General features: G+C 36.8%; 1 protein-coding gene across 6 annotated transcripts in view; it reads right to left on the bottom strand.

The window, feature by feature from the left end:
- Lrrc7 (leucine rich repeat containing 7) overlaps positions 1 to 21,423 on the bottom strand; it is a 463,114-nt gene that overhangs the window by 404,256 nt on the left and 37,435 nt on the right. The window lies entirely within an intron of this gene.

Here is a 21,423-nt window from a genome sequence, read left to right as displayed (position 1 = left end):
AATTTAATGTTGTGATCCCTTCTCAAAATAAAAATGAAAATGGGCTCAGGGTATAACAGTCAGAGGAAAATAAGATCAGAAAATGTAAAACTTTTGACACATCTCACGAATTTTAATGTATCTTTATTTGTGCTCAGTTGGAATAGTTTAAAACTTTTGTTTGGGACTTATCCAACTCACTCATGAATTATTTTTAAATGTGTTCATTTAAAACACTTGAAGATTTTTTTAGTTTCCTTTTTTAATTTCTAACTTGTTTTTTGTTTGGAACCAAGGGTTGAACTTGGGACCTTGTGCTTATGAGGCAGGCGGCAGAACCACTGAGCTAAGTCCCCAGCCCCTTTTAATTTCTAATTTGAATCGGCTTCGTGTTCCCTTTGTCAGCACACATTCTAATTTGATTCGGTGTCAATCAAGGAAGATACTGATTGGCCAGCAGAAAGATCACTTGCTCTTCTTCTCAAACTACATAAAGGAGCTGGGGGATGCTTCAAAAACCATTACACAGCCTAGGAATTTCTGTCAATTGTTTACACTAATACGACATTAATCCCTCGTGCGTGTAGTAAAGAGGGCAAAGAATTTGAGGGTAATGTTAGAGCAGAGAGTGGGCTGGGTAGTTTAGGTGTGCCAAACACATGACTCAGAAAGGATCAAGATTTTTCTATGACCAGCCAATCACAGGATGCATCACTCATGACTGGGAAAGAGGAGGGAACGTGCGAAAGGCTGTGGGCTCCGCCTTTAGAACAGCTGCAGGCAGCTGGAGGAGAGTGAGCTAGAGAGAAATCTGTTTTCAGAGGAACAGAGATGTGAAGGACCTGCCTCCACAGAGTCCTACCAAGTCTTCAGACCTCTGCCCCCAAACAAAGCCAGAAAACGGGCACCCCTGCCTCCTCTGCCTAGAGGACACTGCTGGAGGATGAGCTGCAATCGACGTCAATACCCAGGAAGAGCCACCTGCTCTCTTTTATTATTATCTTCCACAACCCAGTGAGTGCATACAGGAATAAACCACGAAGACGCAGAGACCTTTCCTCATCTACAGAACCGTAGCCACGCCTGGCCAGATCTGGGAGACGGGAGAGGAGGACGCCGCCCTACACTTTCACCTTCAGACAAATGGCAGAGACCGACCAGAAAAGTATGAAATCTGTCCAAAATACTGCTGACGGCAAAGAAAGCGTGTGGATGGAGATGGTAATTAATGAAAAATAAAATAAATTAAAGTTAACCTATAAATACTATTGATACATGTAGAATTCAAGTTTACGAAGGAGAATTCATTTTAAAGCAATGTGCAAAATTAAAAGCATGCAAAGTTACATAAAAATGGCATAGGAATACAAACAAAGAAAATGTCAATTCCACTCCGATACAGTAGAAAGTAACGCAGATAAACAATGCTCACGTCATTGGCTGACAGGAAAAATGGCTAATCCATCCTTCCTTCCTATGGCATTTTATTAGAATTTTATACATTCCAGGCCATATGATTTTTAACAACCATGTTCTACTCTTTTAACACATCAGGAAGTTAAAAGTTCAGAAAGTTTCCTAAATTAAATCTCAGGTTGAAAGTGACAAAACTCATATATGAATTCTTCTGGCAGATTTTGATCTGTGTTCCTACTCGTATCTTATTTCCATATATAATTTAGAAAGTGATGTTGCAAATTATGTTACTATGTCATCAAACACTCTGGTACTTCTTTAGCTTAATGCTTTTAGTGTATGCAATGAACCAAAGTGGACCTGTTTCCTTTATACAGAAGTGTCACTTTTCCACATAAGGATGGCATATATTTACAGTCTTCTTAACATCACTCTCAAATACAGTAAATACACCAGCATTGCACCATTTAACGATATCCTAGAACTAACAGTCCAAAGTCAGTTTAAATCTTCTTCGGAGGGCTCATTCTGGAGTGGATTAGGAGGAACAGGTGCAAGCATGAAGGTGTGGCTCGGCCAGCACAGCGTAACACTGGTACGAGACCACTGGACAGGTCAAACAGTCCTGTGGGCTTCTGTTCCACCTATCAACAAAAGAAATCTAATACGATCTACTACAAACGATATCACATCGTTTATTATCCAGTGTACCAGGATCTGGATCATGGGCTGAGACTTGACTCTTAAAATCCGAATTTGTAATAATGAGAGAAACTTTCAGTATTATTTTCATAGTATTCTGAACTTATACAGAATTTTTCTTTCTAGCATTATATAATTTATGTGGTAGTAATTCTTCTTCCTAATAGAAGAAATGACACACATAATTTATAATCATTGGACTTAAGACTATATTAAATTCTCTTTTCTATAGATTTGTCTTATGTTGATATACCTACATTTGTGTTAACAGATCCTGGCATAATTTCCCATTTCTGTGTAACAACACCGTGCACAGGCATACCCTTCTGTAACTATGTTAAATGATAGCAAGTCAAGCAGTATAAACGTGCTGCAAAAAGTTTCTGTTAGAAGGAGAAAATGTAAAATGAAAAAAACAAATGATTTCCTGAAGCTAAGCAGTAAATATGACGTTTATGGCACAAGTTTATCAATTTACTTATCAAGAAACTAAATTAAACATTTTCTCTGTCCTTTTTGGGGCTCTTTGCTTGGCTCCCCAATCCTCTTTTTGAAATCTGGATAGGAGCCTTCTTCTGATTCCACAAGTCTTGTATTCTGCATACTCATAAAACCTCATCATGGCTGCAAAAGCTTCTGAGTGCCTGGATTGCTGAGCACAGGGAAATCAGTATCACGGAACCACTTCTGTAGAAGGCCTTTTTGGAACAGTGTCCCGAGGACTCTCTTCTCAATAAAAATTTTACAAATTTGTGCCCTTGAGCTTGCAATAGTAGGAGTTTTCCTGCTATCTGAGACGTGCTCAAGGAATCTTGCTTCTTGTCCCTGTAACAAAGTATTAGGTTATTTTTTTCATGATGCCAATCTCTTCAGCAACCAGTTGGTTTAACTTAGAGGAGAAGAGGTTTAATTTAGTTTAGAGAAGATGTTTAATTTAGTTTCAGGAGATTCAGTAAATGGTAGTCTGGCTCCACAGCAGAAATATCCAAGCAGGAGAGCATGGGTTAGCAAAGCTGCTTACTTCAGGGCATCTGGGAACCTGAGCAGAGTAATAGTGCTAGAGAGAAAGGGGCCTGGGGTATGCATAGAGCCCACGGTCAAGTCTCCACTGTCCACCCAGACAACCCATCAGTGTGCTTTATCAAGCCAATCAAGTTGACAATTTAGCTTAACTGTCACACCAATAAGGACACTGATTTAGTAGGTTAAAATCTATCCCCAACTCCAAAATATCAAACAAACACCATCAAAAAAATTCCCCACCCCACCTAGATTTTTCAGGTAAATACCTCACAAAAGCAATTCTGGTGGAAAAGGAAGAAGAGAAAACCAGTGGAAACAAAGTGAGAGAAGGGTGAAGAGGAAAGGAATCAGAAGGAAGGATTCAGAAGAGGAAGGGAAGAGAAGAAGAGGAAAGAAGGGAGGAGAAGGTTCCCTCAATTAATATGAAGTCACTGTAACCTTTACATTGAATAACAAGACAAGGGCAGTATGAGAGAAGAAAATGAGTACCTAATTTCATTCATAAACATAGCTGAAACATCACGAATAAAATATTAGCCAACAATTCAGACATAAATATTTATATCTTTTATAATCAAGGTAAGTTTATTATTCCAGGAATGCACGGTTGGTTTAACTTTAGAATATAATTGTAATTCCTCCACGAATATGTTAAAAGAAAAAAATATATAAGCACTTCAAAATGTGCAAAAAGTTTCTGGTAAATTTCAACTCTTGGAGTTTTCAATTGTCAATAAACAAGGAATATCAAAATTTCTTTTCCATCTGAGAATGGTTCTACCTAAATGATGCCTTCCATACACAAAAAAAGTATGCTTAATGGTAAACATTAAAAACATTCCTTTTATAACCCAAGCCAGGGTAAATCTACTGACGACTAGGACTTGTATTAAAAATTTTACTGAAACTCCTAGTCACAATAAGAAAAATTATTAAGGGCTTTCAAAGGTCTTTAAAGAGCTACACCCTTTTCTACTACATAACTATAAAATTCATCGCGTGCATGTGTGTGTGTCCACACGTGTATGTGTATGTGTGTGTATGAAATTTCTGGAACCGCAGTGATATTAGATTCTATTTTATTTACTTATTTTTGAGAAAAATAAATTCTAAAATTGAATTGGAATTTGCACTCACCTTTTGGCTAAGAATGCCTACCAGAAGAAATTGTGTAATATAATAGCATTAGAAAAGTATTTAACAGATTTAAAATAGACTCATACATGGAGTTTCATGGTCCAAAATTATAAGTGTTGCTATTTCTCTTTCAAGAAATGGATAACTACAAATTTATCCTTGGTGAATTATTGAATCGAGGCAGAATGAGTTCTTTCAAAGAGATGTATTTTAAGCATTCATTCATTTAGTCATTTAATAAATATATCCCCAATAAAGTTTGTGCTATCTAATTTTATATTTATTGAATTGAAAAGGTGAATAGGGCCGGGGATTTAGCTCAGTGGTTCTACTGCCTGCTTCGCAAGCACAAGGTCCCAAGTTTGATCTCCTGTACCAAAAAAAAAAAAAAAAAAAAAAAAATGGGGGGGGAATTAACCCCACATAAAAGCAAACATTTTACTCTATTTGTTAATTTTGTGCAAGGTTTGTGATTAAAAATTGGTGTGCACTGAGTTCATTTTGACTAATTTAGTGTCCTCTAATGTATAACTCATGTGATTCATGTAGGTAAAATTGGCATATTGTTGTTTAAAAAACATAAGTGCCTCACTCTGATATGCCTTCAGTTACATTTTCACAGGTACTGCATGCATGGTGCTACATTATCAACTTCTGGTTATTTTCTGTGAACAAACATTACTTCTTTGTCCTAATCTAGACTGTTAATATCTTACAAATTCAAATATATGAAAAGACTATATTAAAATGTAGCCTGCATAATAAATGTCAATGAAAAAAGTTCTGATTCTTTTCATTAAATAAGCATATCAGACAGAGAAGCAATAAAAAATTTACTGAAAATATTTTTTGTCAAAAAATACATTGTAGTACTAGGGATACAGCTTGTGGCCCCTCATGTGCCTGGCAGACACACGGTCCTGAGTTCAATCCCTGGCACCAAAAAAAGAAAAAGAAAAGAAAAGAAAAACCAAAGTTATATTGCATCTCTACTGATACCATTTATACTCTTACCTTTTGAGTTTTGCTTTTTAAATTCTGTTATCTATCTACTTTAGATTCTTATAATGACTGCTTTACCCTTTTGAATTATAAACAATTAGTACTTTAATAGGTATTATTTAAAAAGTTGCAATATCATTCTTTTCCTTTCAAGGATTAATCTCATTCACTAAGCTTTTGAATGTTAGGTAATTTCTGCTCTTGCTTTTATCTGCAGAGAGATTTAAAAAAAATACTTCCTTCAAACTACAGCTGAGTTTGTGATATTGTTAAAAACAAGTGGACTTGTGATTACCCTTAACCCTGAAAAAAACACAATATCCCATGTTCTCAGAAGATGAGATGTCAGTGGCTGTACTAGGAAACTTTAAACGTTCTCTGAGCGGACAGTCACAGAAATTGTGGCTGCACAACCAGAAAGCTAACAGAGGAAAGGTAATTTGGATTCTAGAAGTATAAAGGGACAGGAATAGAATGGAATTCTTAGATTGCCAGAGCGTGATTCTCCCTTAATCCTCTTCCAGAAAACAAAATCAAAAGGTGCAAAGTTGTAATAGAAGCATAAATTAGGTATGTCTAACAATGTTTTGCAGAACTAAGAGGTCTTTTTAGGATTTAGCACACACATAAAAACTCTACCAGAGTAACTGGGCTACATGAATGCACATATTTCTATATATAAAGACCATGTAATGAGTATGTAATATAGTATCTGCAATTTTCAAAATTAGCATAAAAATAGAAGACAATAGTGTCGGTCATACATATATATTAATTTAAAGCACATAACTTTACACTATACAGATGTAAAATCTAATTTTAATATAAAGTATAGTCTACAACTTTGTACGTAACAAACAATAATGTTTCAACATAAAATATGCCAAGATATCAGAAGTGCATGAACATTGAAGAGGATAAGAGTGAAAGATTTAATTCATTTCAAAAATATTTTCTACATAATATAAGCAAAAAAAAAAAAAAACGAGGAATAAGATCTGTTATCTTATTATTACATTTTGGAAGCTATAATCATGGAAGATTAAAAAGTTGTGAGACAATACCACCCCACAAAGAAAACTCAGAGTTATAAAAAGGAAAAAATGTAAATACTCCATTTCTGTAATTTCACTGCATAAAACTGAAAAAGCAATAACACAAAGGAAGAAACAGAAAAAAAAACTTTTTAATTCTTTAGAAGTTACAGAAATATTCCAATTAACTCTTAGGGCATCAAGAAAATTTTAATAAGCATTTAGAAATCATATACCAAAACTATACCTCTAAAATTATTTATATAGGGCCAGGGATTTCACTCAGTGGTGCCGCATCTCCCTGACAAGTGCAAGGTCCCGAGTTCGATTCCCAGTACCGGATTAAAAAAAACATATATATATATATATTCACCTAGTCACTCAGTAGTCAGTAAATACCAAGTAAACAAAGGGCAAGACAGACTAAGAAAAGAACAACAAAAGATCGTGACAAGTAAAACAATGGTTTGACACACTAAAGGATGTAAAGGAGAAAACATGAAACAGCTGCTTGGAAAATAAAATAGGATTTGTTATTTAATTATAAAAGATTAATCAAAAGTATATGAAATTAAGAATAACTAACAGAAAAAATTAAAATGGTGTAAGGGAATACTTGGTGCTCAGTTCACTGTAAATTGAACTCCTATTTACAGACATTTAGCACACCACAGACATTGTGCCACTGGAAGCGAACTGTGTCCCAGCCTCACACAGCTCAAAGTCTGTGGTGCAGGCCTCACAGAGCTCAGAAGGCAGAGAAATTCAGAATGACAAACCCTGGAGAATGGGGCAAGAAGTGTGCACAGCTCAAAGTGGCTGCTCACACGCACAAGGCTTACCTGGGGTCCTGGCAGAGGGAACAGTGCACAAATTCCTAGGTTTTTATTTGAAAACCTAAAAGTGCAGGCTGGCTGATGCAGAGAGAAAATTAAGGGGTGGAGGAGAGAGGCTCTGTTGGTAACAGATGCCAATCAAAATACCTTGTAAGACATGTAAAGGCTTTGGGTTTAACCGTAGGCCCATGGAGGAAGCCTTCGGAGCTGTTGGAGGAACACAGATACGATTGGATAGAAAAGGAACTCTGGCTATGGCATCAAAAACAGATTGTGCACACACCTGGCAGGCTGATTAAGAGCCTGTGCCTCGGTCAGGCAGGTGGGAAGGCTCTGGAAGAGGTCTAAAGAGCTCCCTATTACCGAAAAGTAAGAGAATGTGCACTGAGAGATCTGACAGCAGCCCAGCAGCTAAAGCAAAATGGCACCTTTTCTCCCTGTTTAGGCCACTTCATGGCCAAAGCTCTCTCAAGGCCCTGTGGAGAAGACGAGCATGTCAGCACCCTTAGGGCCTGGCCGTAATGACATCTACCACCCACATCCCCAATCACAGAAAGGACATCTGACCCAGAGGAGAATCTGTGGCTACAAGACAGAGTCTGTGTATAATAAAGAGAGACAAGTCCTGTGGTGACATTTTGTGGAACATGGACAATTAAGGGATCTGAAGTAAAGGAGTGTGGAGAACTGAGAGTCAGATAGCAAGGAGCAAAATGGCATCATGGAAAACAGCAGAAAACAGGGCTTTTATGAAAGATGTGGTCACTGTGGCCACTACTGGCCTTGGCAGTAGTGCTATCCATGGAGTGATGAAGACAGAAGTCCACACTGTGCGAATTAACAGCATAATGAGACTCCAGGAAGTGTAGGGACTAGGTTTTCCCCAAAAGGAGTGCTTTTTAAGGTCTGGGGTCCAGAAGACATCTAGAATAGCAAAAGCCATTCTAAGCAACAGAGACATGACAGGAGGTATCAAAATGCCCAAGTTGAAACTATACTACAAAGCCACTGTGATAAGAACAGCATGGTACTGGCAAAGAAACAGACTTGAGGATCAGTGGAATAGATTAGAAGATGCAGAAACAACTCCAGACACAGGCAGCTACTTCATCTTTGACAAAGAAGACAACCATCCGCAGTGGAGAAAAGATAGCCTCTTCAACAAATTGTGCTGGAAAAACTGGATTTCAGCCTGCCAAAGATTAAATCTAGACCCCTATCTTTTACCATACACTAAACTAAAATCCAAGTGGAATAAAGATCTAAATATTAAAACAGAAACACTAAACTTGCTGGAAAATGAGTTAGATAGAACTCTTGAAGACATTGGCATAGGAAAAGACTTTATGAACAAATCCCCAGTAGCACAGGAACTAGCACAAAGAATAAACAACTGCGACCTCATTTTATTAAAAGGCTTCTGCACTGCAAGAGAAACCACCAACAGAGCTAAGAGACAACCTACACTGTGGGAAAAAAATGTTTACCAGCTGCTCCTCAGACAAAAGTCAACTATCTAGAATATATAAAGAACTCAAACAAAATCAGATCCCCCCAAATATAAAGACCTGATTCAATAATAGGCATCTGAAATGAACAGACATTTCTCAGACAAACAAGTAAAAGCAGCAATAAATATATGAAAAAATGTTCAATATCACTGGTCATTCAAGAGATGCAGATGAAAACAACACTGAGATTTCACTTCTCCCCAGAAAGAATGGCTGCTATCAAGAAATCAACCAATAACAAACACTGGCGGAGTTGTGGGGAGAAATGAACCCTTCTCCATTGCTGTTGGAAGTGCAGACTGGTGCAACCACTGTGGATATCAATATGGAGATACCTCAAAGAACTAGGTGTAGACGTCCCATTTGACCCAGCTATCCCTCTGCTGGATATCTTTCCAAAAGAATTAAAAGAATCATACCACAGTGATATATGCACACCCATGTTTATAGTGGCAGTTTGTAATAGCTGAAGCTTGTAAACAGCCCAAATGCCCATCAACTAGAGACTGGATAAAGAAGATGTGCTTTTTCTATAAAATGGAATACTACTCAGCCATAAAGAATGAGAAACTAGAGGCATTTATAGCAAAACAGATAGATGTACGGAGGCCATACTCAAGTAAAATAAATAGGACACACGTGTAAATACAGAATAGTTTGTCTGGCATGAAAAACTGCAAGTGTAAATAAGATTCAAATTGTATAATTGATAATATGAACTAGGAAGAAAGGGGCTAAAGGAGTAGGGGAAGTAGGAAGGGTAGGGGAAAGGAAAGAAGGGAAAAGAAAAAATATGAGAAAAGGAAAACAATGGAAACAAAGTCTTTGAAAATAGGGAAAGGTGAAGGGGGTGAAAGGAGGGCAGGGGAATGGGTAAAAAATAAGAACCAAGATACATCATGTAAAGGTACACGATCCCAATTATGAATGTAACTGTACTGTATACCTAAAAAGTACCAATAAATTTAATTTTAAAAAAGCATGGGGTCCTGAAGCCAGGAAGACAAATTGACCACTGGGGCTACATAACTATCAAGCAACTTATATATCAAATAAAGGAATATTTATAATACATGTTTATAAATAGATCCTACAAATAAAAAGAGTAAAGTACACAAAACAAGCAACTGATAGAAAAGAAATCCCCATTGAGTATTTGGGAAGTCGTTCAATATTGTTATTGCTAAAAACATTAAAACCAGGGAGCATGATATTATCTTTTGGATCAACTAAAATTAGTTACAAAATCAAGGTGGAAAATAGTCATGCATCACTTAACAAGAAATACGAAGCTGGGGAGTTCATCATATGGGAATTTCATACAGACTCAAACGTCACAGCCCATCATTAGGAGCCTATGAATCCATCCTAAAGAAACATGCTAATTTCCCTGTTGTTTGTAATTGCAGATTATTTAAAAGTCAAAAAGAAAAGCGATCAAATTCTTTGAAGAAAAAAGTCAAAAGGAAAGGTGATTAAATTCTTTTACAAAGTAGACAATTCTTTTAATGTTTACAGCTTCTTACATGATGGTGACACGGTGTTATTTCTCATCTCTACCAGCCACGAATGTGACTTCCTGTTACTCCATATCCTCGCCAGCGCTGGGTCAGTATTTTGGATTTTCACCATTCGAATATGTACATAGTGGTTTTTTCAAATGGTAGTCATGAGAACAGGAGCCAAAGTGGTAGAGGATACGTTGTTTGCTCTTAATGGGAGACATCTGTGGAAGCTGAAGAGGTAAGAAAGAAACAAGAGAAGGGAGATGCCGGACATACAGTAAACACAAATGATGGATGGATGGATGGACGGACGGACGGAGGCACAAGACAACGTAACGTGAAGCACAAGCAGAGAAGTTAACTCTGTAAAGTGGGCTGTAGGAGAGGAGAGAAGAGGACAGATACACCTGCCAGCTTGATTACATATTTGGTGACAATGTATAAATTTCATATTTGATGATATTTGCATTCTCTTTAATTTACAGAAAGCTACAAATGAGCTGCTGAGAGTTGGAGTCAAGTAAAATTTTGGGGAAATGAAAAGGAAAGTAAGAAATAGCTACTGAACAGAATAAGAATTAGAGTTGGATAGTGAAACATAGGCCAATCAGCACTAACACAATGGCTCTCTGGATTACGTATTTTCACGCAGAGTTCATATGGGCAAGAGAACAACACGTAGGTGATCGAAAAGATTAAAAATAAAGAAGCTGAAGATGTACTGGAGACACCGTGGTTAGAGTGATATATTAAAACCGTGTCAAAATGAGGAGGAACAAAGAATAAATCAGGGAAAAAACAGAGCAGGGACTAGAGCAGTGACAGCAAAACTTTCAGAGCTTTCGGTAGTAACAGAGCCAGGTGAGGCTTGTGTACCTAGGTTCACCACTGTACGGAGCAGCAGGAAGTTAGCTTTGCTGCCGGCAGAGAAGAGAAATGGTGCAGCCACCACGAAAGACCATGTATGACCCAGTAATCACATTCCTTCACGTTTATGCAAATATCTTAAAAACATACGTCCACACAAAAACTTCCATGTTAATATTTATAGAAGCTTTATTCATAAATGCTAAAAGCTGGAAGCTATAAAGATAAATAAAACGACACAGAATGACACAAAAAGGAATGTCATTCTGCAATGAATAAATGAGATATCGAGCCATGAAAATATATGGAGTAAATTTAAGCGTATATTACTACTCAGTCTGGATGCACTACATATGATTCATGATTCTGGAAAAGGCAAAACTTCAGGGACCATAGTAAGATCAAGAGGTGCCAGGGGTTTGGAAGAAGACAGGGATGGGTAGGTATCTCCATTGCTGGTGGGAGTGCAGTCTGCTGCAACTACAATGGAAATCAATATGGAGATACCACAAATTGCTGGGACTAGAGGTTCCATCTGACCCAGCCATCCCTCTTCTGGGTATCTTTCCAAAAGAATTAAATGAACCAGACCAGAATGATATATGCACACCCATGTTTATAGCGGCACAGTTTGTAATAGCTAAAACTTGGAAACACAGACCATTTGCCCATCAGTTGGAGACTGGATAAAGAAGATGTGGTTTTTCTAAAAATGGAATACTACTCAGCCATAAAGAATGAGAAATTAGATTCATTTATAGGAAAATGGATACATATTGAGGATATACTCCTAAGTGAAATACATAAGTCACACGTGTAAATACTGAATAGTTTCAGATGTTTATTTTGCTTTTGTTCCTTGCACTTTTGGTGTCAGTCCAGAAATCATTACTAATACCAATGTTGTTGAGCTTTCTTCCCTCCTCAGATGCATGTATTCTAGAAGTTTTATAGTTGTAGCTTTTATGTTTAAAATAATTTTGAATTTTATTTATATTTACAAAGGAAATAAAATTATTTAAAAAGACAAAATATTTAGGGCAGCAAAACTATTCTGCATGATATTATAATGGTAGATATGTCATTATACATTTGTTAAAACCTAGAGATTTTAAAATAGAACAAAATAAATCCTAATGAACACTGTGGCCCTAAGAGTGACAGCAATATCTCAATTTGGCCATCGGTCATAACTAATGTGTTATTCTTTACGGCATATGGATAAAGCAAAGTGTGTGTACATGGGAACAGCGAGTATCTGGTTATGAGCTGTTTTTTCCATTCCATTTTTGTTCTGAGCTTAAAGCTACTCTAGAAAAACGTAAAGTCTAATTAGAACAAAACTATGCTATTTTCAGAAAGACACTGCAGTGGCCACCTTGACAACTTTTTTGTTTGTACGGAGACTCTGTTCAAAACTATAAATAAAGGCTATAACTAAAGAGTTTTGATGTGTTTATAGTATTTAGTATATATAGTATTTTCATCCAGGAGTACATTATTCATATCTCAGATAGTGTATCTTCTGGGAATCATGTGACACTGGGATTCTGAAGAGCCCAGAGTGTACATAATATGCACAATTTTGACTAGCATGTTAATTACATGGATGTTGTCTTCATGATCATTCAACTGTATATTTTCTGAGTTGTATATGGTTTATAATTAATACCAAAATATCTCTTGGCAAATAATAAATTCTGTATCTACTGACAAAGATTATTTCTTATATAATAAATTTTAAGATGAAGAGACTTCTAGTGGAAAAATGGGCAATAAATATAAACCGATATCTCATAAAAGAGACATGAAAATATATGTGAAAGAATGTTCACCCTCACTAGAGTAAGAACGTTAACATTTATGACACTGCTTGATGACACTTTTTGTGCTCTTCTTGGTGATTAACTACTGGAAACCATACTAATAATAACAAAAAGTTGCAAGCAGCTTAAAAGATTACTATGAAAAAATAGATTAAAAATTGTGGTTTGTTTTTAATGCAGCACCTTTTCACAACTACTGTGAAGTAAAGTGATGCTGAAAGCTATATATGAACACAGATAAATTTTAAAAAATTAAAACCTACCAAGTCTAACAAAAATAAATAACAAACGATATACATAACATTTATGACATTTGAAACAATAAAAAACTATATAGTTTTTAATGAAAAATATATAGCAAAAGTAAAAGAAATGACAAATACCAAAGCCATTCAACAGTTACCTCTGCAAAGGAGGGTAATGTTCAGGAGAGATAAAAGAGCACAACCTACGTACTGGAGAGAGGTACACAATGGGGATTCTCTGCAGCTCTTTTCCTAAATAAGAATTCATTATAGTACTGTACGACCATTACCCTTTTGTATGATGTCACGTTTTAAAATTTTAGATATGAAATTTTAAAATACTTTTGAGGCTTCTAAAGATTTTAACATTATAAGGATAGAGGCTTAAATTTACACCTATTTTTCCACTGCCGGAAACAAAACAAAACAAAAAACCCAATAAAGCACTACTATAAATATTTAGTTAATCAACTATAAAGCTGTCACTCTTGTTTGGCTTTTGGGTCATATTTCAACGTGACAAATTAGCTTGATTTAGACTGAGAAATTAAATGTTCTATCTAATTAAACCTATTGTTTCTTCTAGCAAAGCTGTATGTCTTTAGAATTTGGATAACAATGTTAGTTTTCTTTCAATTGACTGAGATTATTCTACGACAAGAGATAATCACTCTATATCAAATTAGTGAGGACTGCCAAAAAGATGTCTTTTGTCTCACAGTCTCATTAAAAACTCTATAGTTCTAAAAGTATGGATTTAAGTCAAATGAATTTTGACTTCTATTAACTACAGTTCCGAAAGTTTTCTAAGACTCTATCTCTGTGGTTGAAGCTAGAGTTTCCCCTGAAGGCTTGTCCATTTCCACTGCCACTTTATCTTCAAGGAAGATCAGGAGTTAAACTAAAGGTCAAAAACTCTTCCTCCATTTTCAAAAGTCTAAGTGGCTGCAAACCTGAACACTGAATAACAGAGATGCTCCGAGCAACCCAGTGGTAGACAAGTTGGCTCCTGACCAGAGGAGGAAGCTAGGATCAGGAGCTACTCAGACACAGCCTTGAGAAGGAGCAGAGGTCAAACCCGAGGTGCTCATCTCTGAGAGAGTGCAAGCTTCTTACTGCTGAATATATTTAGTACATTTAGTTTGCACTTGTTAATTGACTAATGGTATAGTCTCTGATATGTTACAGAGTATCACTGCAAAGATCTCTCATACACTGGGGAAAACATTCCTAGGGTGCTATTCTTTCTTCCTGAGACTGTGAACCATAAGCCTTCACTGCTTCTTTTACCCATTCCCATTTCAAGGTGAGTTTTTACACGGTTATCTAGAATCTCTTCATTCACACATCAGGTCTTGGGCTGTAACAAAAGCCAGTATTTCCTAGGGGTTCCAATGTTAGGATATTAATGTATAAAGTTCATCATTTTTTCTTCCAGTCATGGAAAACATTTGAGTTGTCCTGAGTCTATATCAGAGTCATTAGGGTAAAAATAATGAATTATCAACAGGTTCTTAGAAAGATGAGGGGCTTTATCTTTTCATGACCTTTATCAATACAGCAAAATGTAAGAAACAGTGCTGGGCTGACAGTCCACATTCACAAAAGGTCATCTAGACAAGATTTATAATGAAATGTGAGCCACATGTGAACAAGAAAATTTGCCTCAAAATCAGTGACACAAGAAAAATGATTTAGAAAACCAGTTTATTTTCTGTGATGCTCAGTATCAGACTTTTCTGCCTACCGTGGGATAATTAGTAAACTGAGAAAGAGAAAGAATACTCAGCTGCAGTCACACAGAATGAACACTGCACACAAAAAGTACTGAGAGAAAATGAAGTAGCTTTTCTGTTTAACATGTACCGGATGGGGCTGTAATTTGCCCGTCTCACTGCCCGGCATGTGAACCACCAGCAGTACATGCACGACTGTCTCATGTATGACTGTATCACTTTTGCCACCAGTGGTAAAGCCACCAGACAGATACTCATGCTTGTACCACTGGTGTCCAAGCTGTCGGGAACATGTCAAGGAAGTTATGACTCTAACTTCAACACAAGACAAGTATGAGAACAATACCCTGTAAGAGAGGGAACGTGGTCAAGAGCTTTCAGTTCTAGTCACATAAAGATCATCATCACGTCAGTTTTCAGTGCAGCCTTGGGAACTGTGTGCACTGTGACTCTCCCTTCTCACACAAGAACGTCCACCACACAAGACACTGCCCGTCCCTTACAGCTAGGTGTGGGAATGCTGCAACTTCGGGATGGAACGATTCCAACCTGCACTTGTCATCCACACCCTCTTCCCGCACCATTTGGAAGAGAAGATCCCAGAGCAGCAGTTATCCTTTGGTCTCAGCATTCCTTCGTACTCTCACAAATTACTAACAGTCTAAACAGCCAAAGCGGGGTTTTTTTTTTAATGCAGATTATATCTGATGATATCTGCAGAATTCAAATATACAAATAAGAACCCAAATATCTATTAATTAATTTAAAATAAAAATCAAATCATCACATGTCCAATAGCATACTTAAATCAAAACAGGTATAATGCTTAAAAAACAGTAAGAAGGGCATTATTTTACATTTTTGGAAATTTCCTTGATGTGTGCTTAGTATAAAATAGCTAGGTTCTCACATTTTCTTCTGCATATGAAAAACTAGACCTCACATCAGTAATACTTAGAAGGAAAGAGTACTTAGATTTTGAATAATGTTTGATATTACATGAAGGTTTATTGATTCTCCTTGAAATCTCCTGGCAATACAGATTGTGCAAACATTTCAATGAACTTTTCATATCTACAAAATCTACAAAATCATTCTAAATTTCGAGTGGACTTTTTATTAATGTATAATTCTATAATACGCTCCGTTAGTCATTTAGAAAATACTGGTTCATTGAGCTCTCCCTATCCTCCCCAATTTTAACACATTTCATTCTACAATATTGTCACCAATCTCATCAGTAAGATCTTTAAATATTTGGAAGCTTTCAAACTCATAGTGAGAAATAAGTTTTCAAAAATACCAATTTTTATCCAAAACCTCAAATTTTACCATTTGCTACAAATAATGTCAGCTGTTGTCATTGATTCAATGGACTTACTCATTTAAATTTTGAGGCTGTTTATGACAAATATTTAACTCTGAATAATTTTGTGTTCCTTCCAGCAAAAATCCCCCCCCCCAAATTAGTACTTTGTAATTACCTCCTACTGTGCCACAAAAATAAAATCTGGGGCACTAAGTTAACGCTGGGTTCTGGGACCACATGTGGTGAGAACACAGAGCTGTGAGGGTGGGAAGCCCTCCTCTGCCTCTCCAATTATTTGCTAAAACTATCACCAGTGGTACGTTGGAAAGTAGGCATCTGCTCAGAGAGCCCACAACTGTAGAAGAAGTGATGAGAAAGTATCAACGTGACTGTGTGTGTTGGATGCTACTGCTGTTTTCAGCAAAATTACAAGAGACAGATTCTAACAAGAATTTGGCAAATCTACTAGCAGAAAAGGTAGGGAAAAAGTCTACAAATCCCATGTCTTGAAGAAATTATAACGGCAGCTACTTCTAGACAATAAGAAAGAAGGCCTCAGAAGTGTCTATTAAGAAGTCAGCCATACAGCAAAGACCTGATGAAGGAGATGGAATCTCTGACTACACATGATGTTCTCAATGAAGCAGCTATTAAGGAAGTAAAGAGAAACCCAAAAACAACTTTGGGTAGAGTTACTGACACAGAATTGATGGGGCTCGAATACATCAAAGTGAGAACCAAATATGTCAAAAGTTTATTAAATTGTCCAAACGCTGGCATGTGCCAGAAGCAGACTGGCTATGGACGCCCCAAGGAAGGCACCTGCCTGTGATCCTCACACCTGACCTGCCAATGGAGGATGAGGAGAAAGCACTTCCCAGAGCCTGCAGCCAGGCTTCCTGGGAGAAGAAATGTGTGTTCCTCATGGACAGCAGAAGTGAAGTCTAATTAAGGAACACTCCCCACCACCACCACTACAGCAGAGGTCTGCATACCATATGGAGTCAGATTTCATAACTGCTACGGTTAAATCTTTCTATAGGAGAGTTCTTAATGTTCTTCTGATCAGCGGCTCCACAAACTATTACCACTGTGTATGAAGTTTTGGGTTACTTCTCTTTTTTGCCCTTAGGCTGCTGGCCCACAAAGAACCACATTCAGGTCATAGGAAAGGGACTGGTTATTACCAAGTCTTTCCACTCTGACTTGATTTTAGGGCTAAATGTAATTCTGAATTACCTTCCTGGAGGAGGAATGAGCATGCTGCCCCTAGTAAGAAGAGTCAAACAGGTATGTGACTGGCAGGGTGAGTGGACTGTAAGAGAAAGTGCCCACCCTCACACTAACTCATTACTGTAAGAGCTCACACACTGTCTTCTCCACACAAAATAATCTCCCCCATGCATAGACCCATGCTCCTTCAAGGTCTCAAGAGTAGTTCTGACTTTTTTCCACCATGGGTGTAACAGCTGTCACATCACACTGCTCTCTGCATCATACCCCATCCTTGTTACTAATATGTTCTTATAAATAATAGTCCCAAGAAGATTCTGAACTTTAAAAATGTAGAAACCCAGTAATTAATGAGAAACCACTGTCTGCTAGGTACGATAGTAGAGGCCTTTCTATTAATCCAGAGGTCCTTTCCCTGCCTTGTTTGCATTTGACTCAATCTGTGCTGCACACCATCCACATCCTGCTCACCAAGGAGCTCCAAACTCTACCAACACAACGGACACATTCACCCCATCGCCACTACTATGAGTAAGGCACATAAAACACAGGAGGTGCTGACAACAAAACTGACCACTACGATTTCCACTCATGTTTCCGACTGGAAATGCATTTGTCCTCATGTAGCTTGATAATAAGAGATGTAGGATAAAACAAATACAACATGGGGATTTCATGATTCTCAAAAGATGATGCATAACCTTGACTCTGAACATTTAAAAAGTACATAAAGACAGTCCCGAGTCCTGGCAGAATTTCTTCAGAAACCTGCATTCCTCTAACTTTCCAGCAGCAGGTTCTGAACAAGGGAGTAGGAAGAAGTGGCTCTCATGTCCCTTACTCTGCACTATCTCTTGCTATGCTGGATGTGTCCTTTTCCTCTGGAATACAGGACACTGAATTTCTCTGGAAATCTAATAAAGGTGAAAATTTTGGCATTATCTTTAAGCTAAGCTTGGTCACACAGAAGCAATGTAAAACAGCTTTAAAATTTTCTCTTCAGTTGGACTTTCTGGGCTTTTTGCTATTCTTTTTCCTCCTCATCAAGTCCATCACTGTATCACCTCATCAAGCCTTTGGAGAGAGACTTTCTTATTAGGCTGTCTGTATTGTATGACTATATTATAATAATAGTTAACTTTCAGGAGAAGATTGCTGAATCGACCGAGGAAGTAAATTCAGAAAGGACTTGCATGCTACTTTACAAAGTATTTTATTTGATTACATATGTACTTATGAGGGTATTATTATGGATTTGTTGCAGTATAGTCTGACTAAAGATTTTTACTCTAACAAATAATAACAACTTTTATTTCAAATGTATGTACAAAAGTTAGGCATATTTGTTTATGATATCTAAAAGGATCTGGATTTTACTAATAAAAATTTATTTTCCTGCTATATAAAATTGATGTTAAATTTTATTTCTCTCCAAACTGGAAGTTTACTTTAAATACACACAATATGTATTTGTGTATTCCAAACTTATTACAAGCAGGTGTTAAGAATACTTTTTGGATCCCCTGCAACGCTAACACAGTTCTAGCTTCAGATAGGTACTATCTTTGCATGTTTGATATTCAAATTTAAACTTGGTCTTGTCTTTTTCACTATAATTAATAGTTCCATTCGTAGGAACCTAAGTAGCATACAACTGGTGATTAAGTCTCATCTTTTATGAGCCTCTAGGGAGATAAAATTTTTTTCTTCTGTGTGGTGGGGACATAAATGGGTGTTAAGATGTTAGTAAGTGAATGCTTCCCTATCATTTCAGATTCTTCTCAATTCATTGTATGTTTAGCTATGAACAGTTCAAAGGCTTTTAAAAAGTTCTGCAGTTATACTGTGTAGTCAAAATAGTAATTTTCATTCACTTCACAATAACATGAACCTGAATCTTACACAATTCATTTTTTGAGACATTTTCCTTCAAATTTCTTGCTTTATTAACAGTTATATATATGACATGATTGAAAAACAGTAAATCATGTTCAAATATTTAAAAGATGTTACAGTAAAAGACACATGCTCTTTGATCCCTCTCAAAATTCTTTCACTTGCTTCAAACATATTTATCCCATCATTATTGCCACTTTCAGACACTGTTCCAGAAGTTTTATGTCTCAAATCACATCAAAACATTTACTTTTCATGGTCATTTTGACTTTGGCCAAAAGGCAGAAGTCACATAGTGCCAGATCTGGTGAGTAAGGTGGATGAAGGCACACCCTCATGTTTTTAAGAGTCTGCTTTTCCACTGGATGGAGCTCAGCAACAGTATTCATCTTATTTTTAATCACACCTCTTAAAGACATTCATAAAAGAGGACTTCCAGAAGTTCTTCAGAAAGTGACAGAGCAATGGGACAAGTGTGTTTGAAACGAGGCGAGGATATGGAGGAGGGGGACTCATGCAGTGTATCTCTTACTGTAATAAAATTTTTTAAATGTTCATAATATATTGTGATCACCCAGTGTTTTATGTATGTATGCACATGAGTACACATACTGTTTTATCGTTTTCCAAAACATTAGCTTAAAAATAAATCCACTTATAGTGGTTTAAAATTTTTAAGAAAGCTTCTCAATTCTAAAAGTAGAAACTGATGGCACTGACACAGCAGCTCCACAATGTCAGCTCCACAGGCTCTGCTATTATGGTAATATTTTCTTTAGAAAGCCTTCTGCAGCTTTCTCTCAACACAGGAACAGAAGGAACAGTATTAGCAGGTTCTAGTTCTTTTACTGTGGTAGGAAATTACAAAAGATCCAAGAACCCCTCCAAAAGTCTTCTCAAGTTTCAGTGACCAGAACCACAGCTGCAAGGGAGGCTGGAAAAAGCAAAAACTAATTGTCAGCAAGTGGCAAAGGAAAGGAGGACTGAGAGTGTTTGCCATAAAAGTATTTGTAAGTTCTTTCAAAACATATTTGGTGATCAAATTTAACAATGTCTTCAAAGCAGGAAGAGTAGTTATATGGCCCTGTAGCTCAGCATATTTATATTCAGTATGCTTATTCTTTGCCATGCATTTGGGTCAAATTGGAAAAATTACCCTAGGATCTTATAAATATATAAAAAGGCAAAATATTTCAGCTAGTTCTGTCATGCCTAGTGGGATAGAATGTGGAGACATCTATGTCAGATTGGGAGAGTTTCTATATGTCATATCTAGCCTTCAAATTTGTAGAAAATTGTTTCTAGTCAGTCAAGTAATTACAGTTACCTAGTGCTATTAGCAATTCCACACATTACTGCAGTAAGTAGATTAACTGCATTTTACAAATAGGACAGATCACAGGAGTTGTTAAATTTCCGTAACCCTCAAGTCACACAGAAGTTAATAGGAGAGCCAAGATAAGTAATCAGTGCCAAGAAAGAAAACATGAATGAAGACAATGGAAACTGCCTACGGGTGATTTTAAATTGCTCCTGTTCCCTTGTGCACAAAAGAACATATCTAAATTGGTGTTTGGTCAGTGATAGCAACATGCCACAGAGGCCAGGACAAATGAGAGTTTTGGCTGACTGTGTTAAGAGGTAAAAATGAACACACCCCCACTGATTTATATTCCATTTTAGTGGCTTTGCAAAGAGTAATACACAGCTATCACATACTTCGGCACTGTACTCGATACTGCTTGAAATAAGGTGCAATCAACCTGGACTTGGAAATTGTTCATCATAATGAATAGTTCATTATTATGCTTCTCAGTCTTTGTTTTTACAATATCGTCTGAGAAAAGGGCCCATGTCGATCACATTCATCATATAATGGCATCCCATGTGACGCTTCAGGCAGAGATGATTCACAAATGCTTGTGACATTGTAAGGAAACCAATAAAATGTGCATAGGTTAATAAAAACAGCTACTAGATACAGGATTCAACTGTTTTCAAATTTAGGGAACTTTTCTGTGACAATTATCTTGTCACAGTTATGTGTTTGGTAATTATTCTTATCGTTCTGATTGGTCTTTACTATTTTCTGGGCTTTCAGTGAAAATTCGTAATTGTTTTTCATTATTCCTTCCTCTGAATTGTATACTTTTCTGACATTTGTAC

The sequence above is a fragment of the Fukomys damarensis genome, unplaced genomic scaffold (genome assembly GCF_012274545.1).
Source record: "Fukomys damarensis isolate Sample0158 unplaced genomic scaffold, DMR_v1.0_HiC HiC_scaffold_33, whole genome shotgun sequence".
Classification (NCBI taxonomy): domain Eukaryota; kingdom Metazoa; phylum Chordata; class Mammalia; order Rodentia; family Bathyergidae; genus Fukomys; species Fukomys damarensis.
Note: the sequence above shows the minus strand (reverse complement) of the source record. Positions and strands in the feature narration are given on the sequence as shown.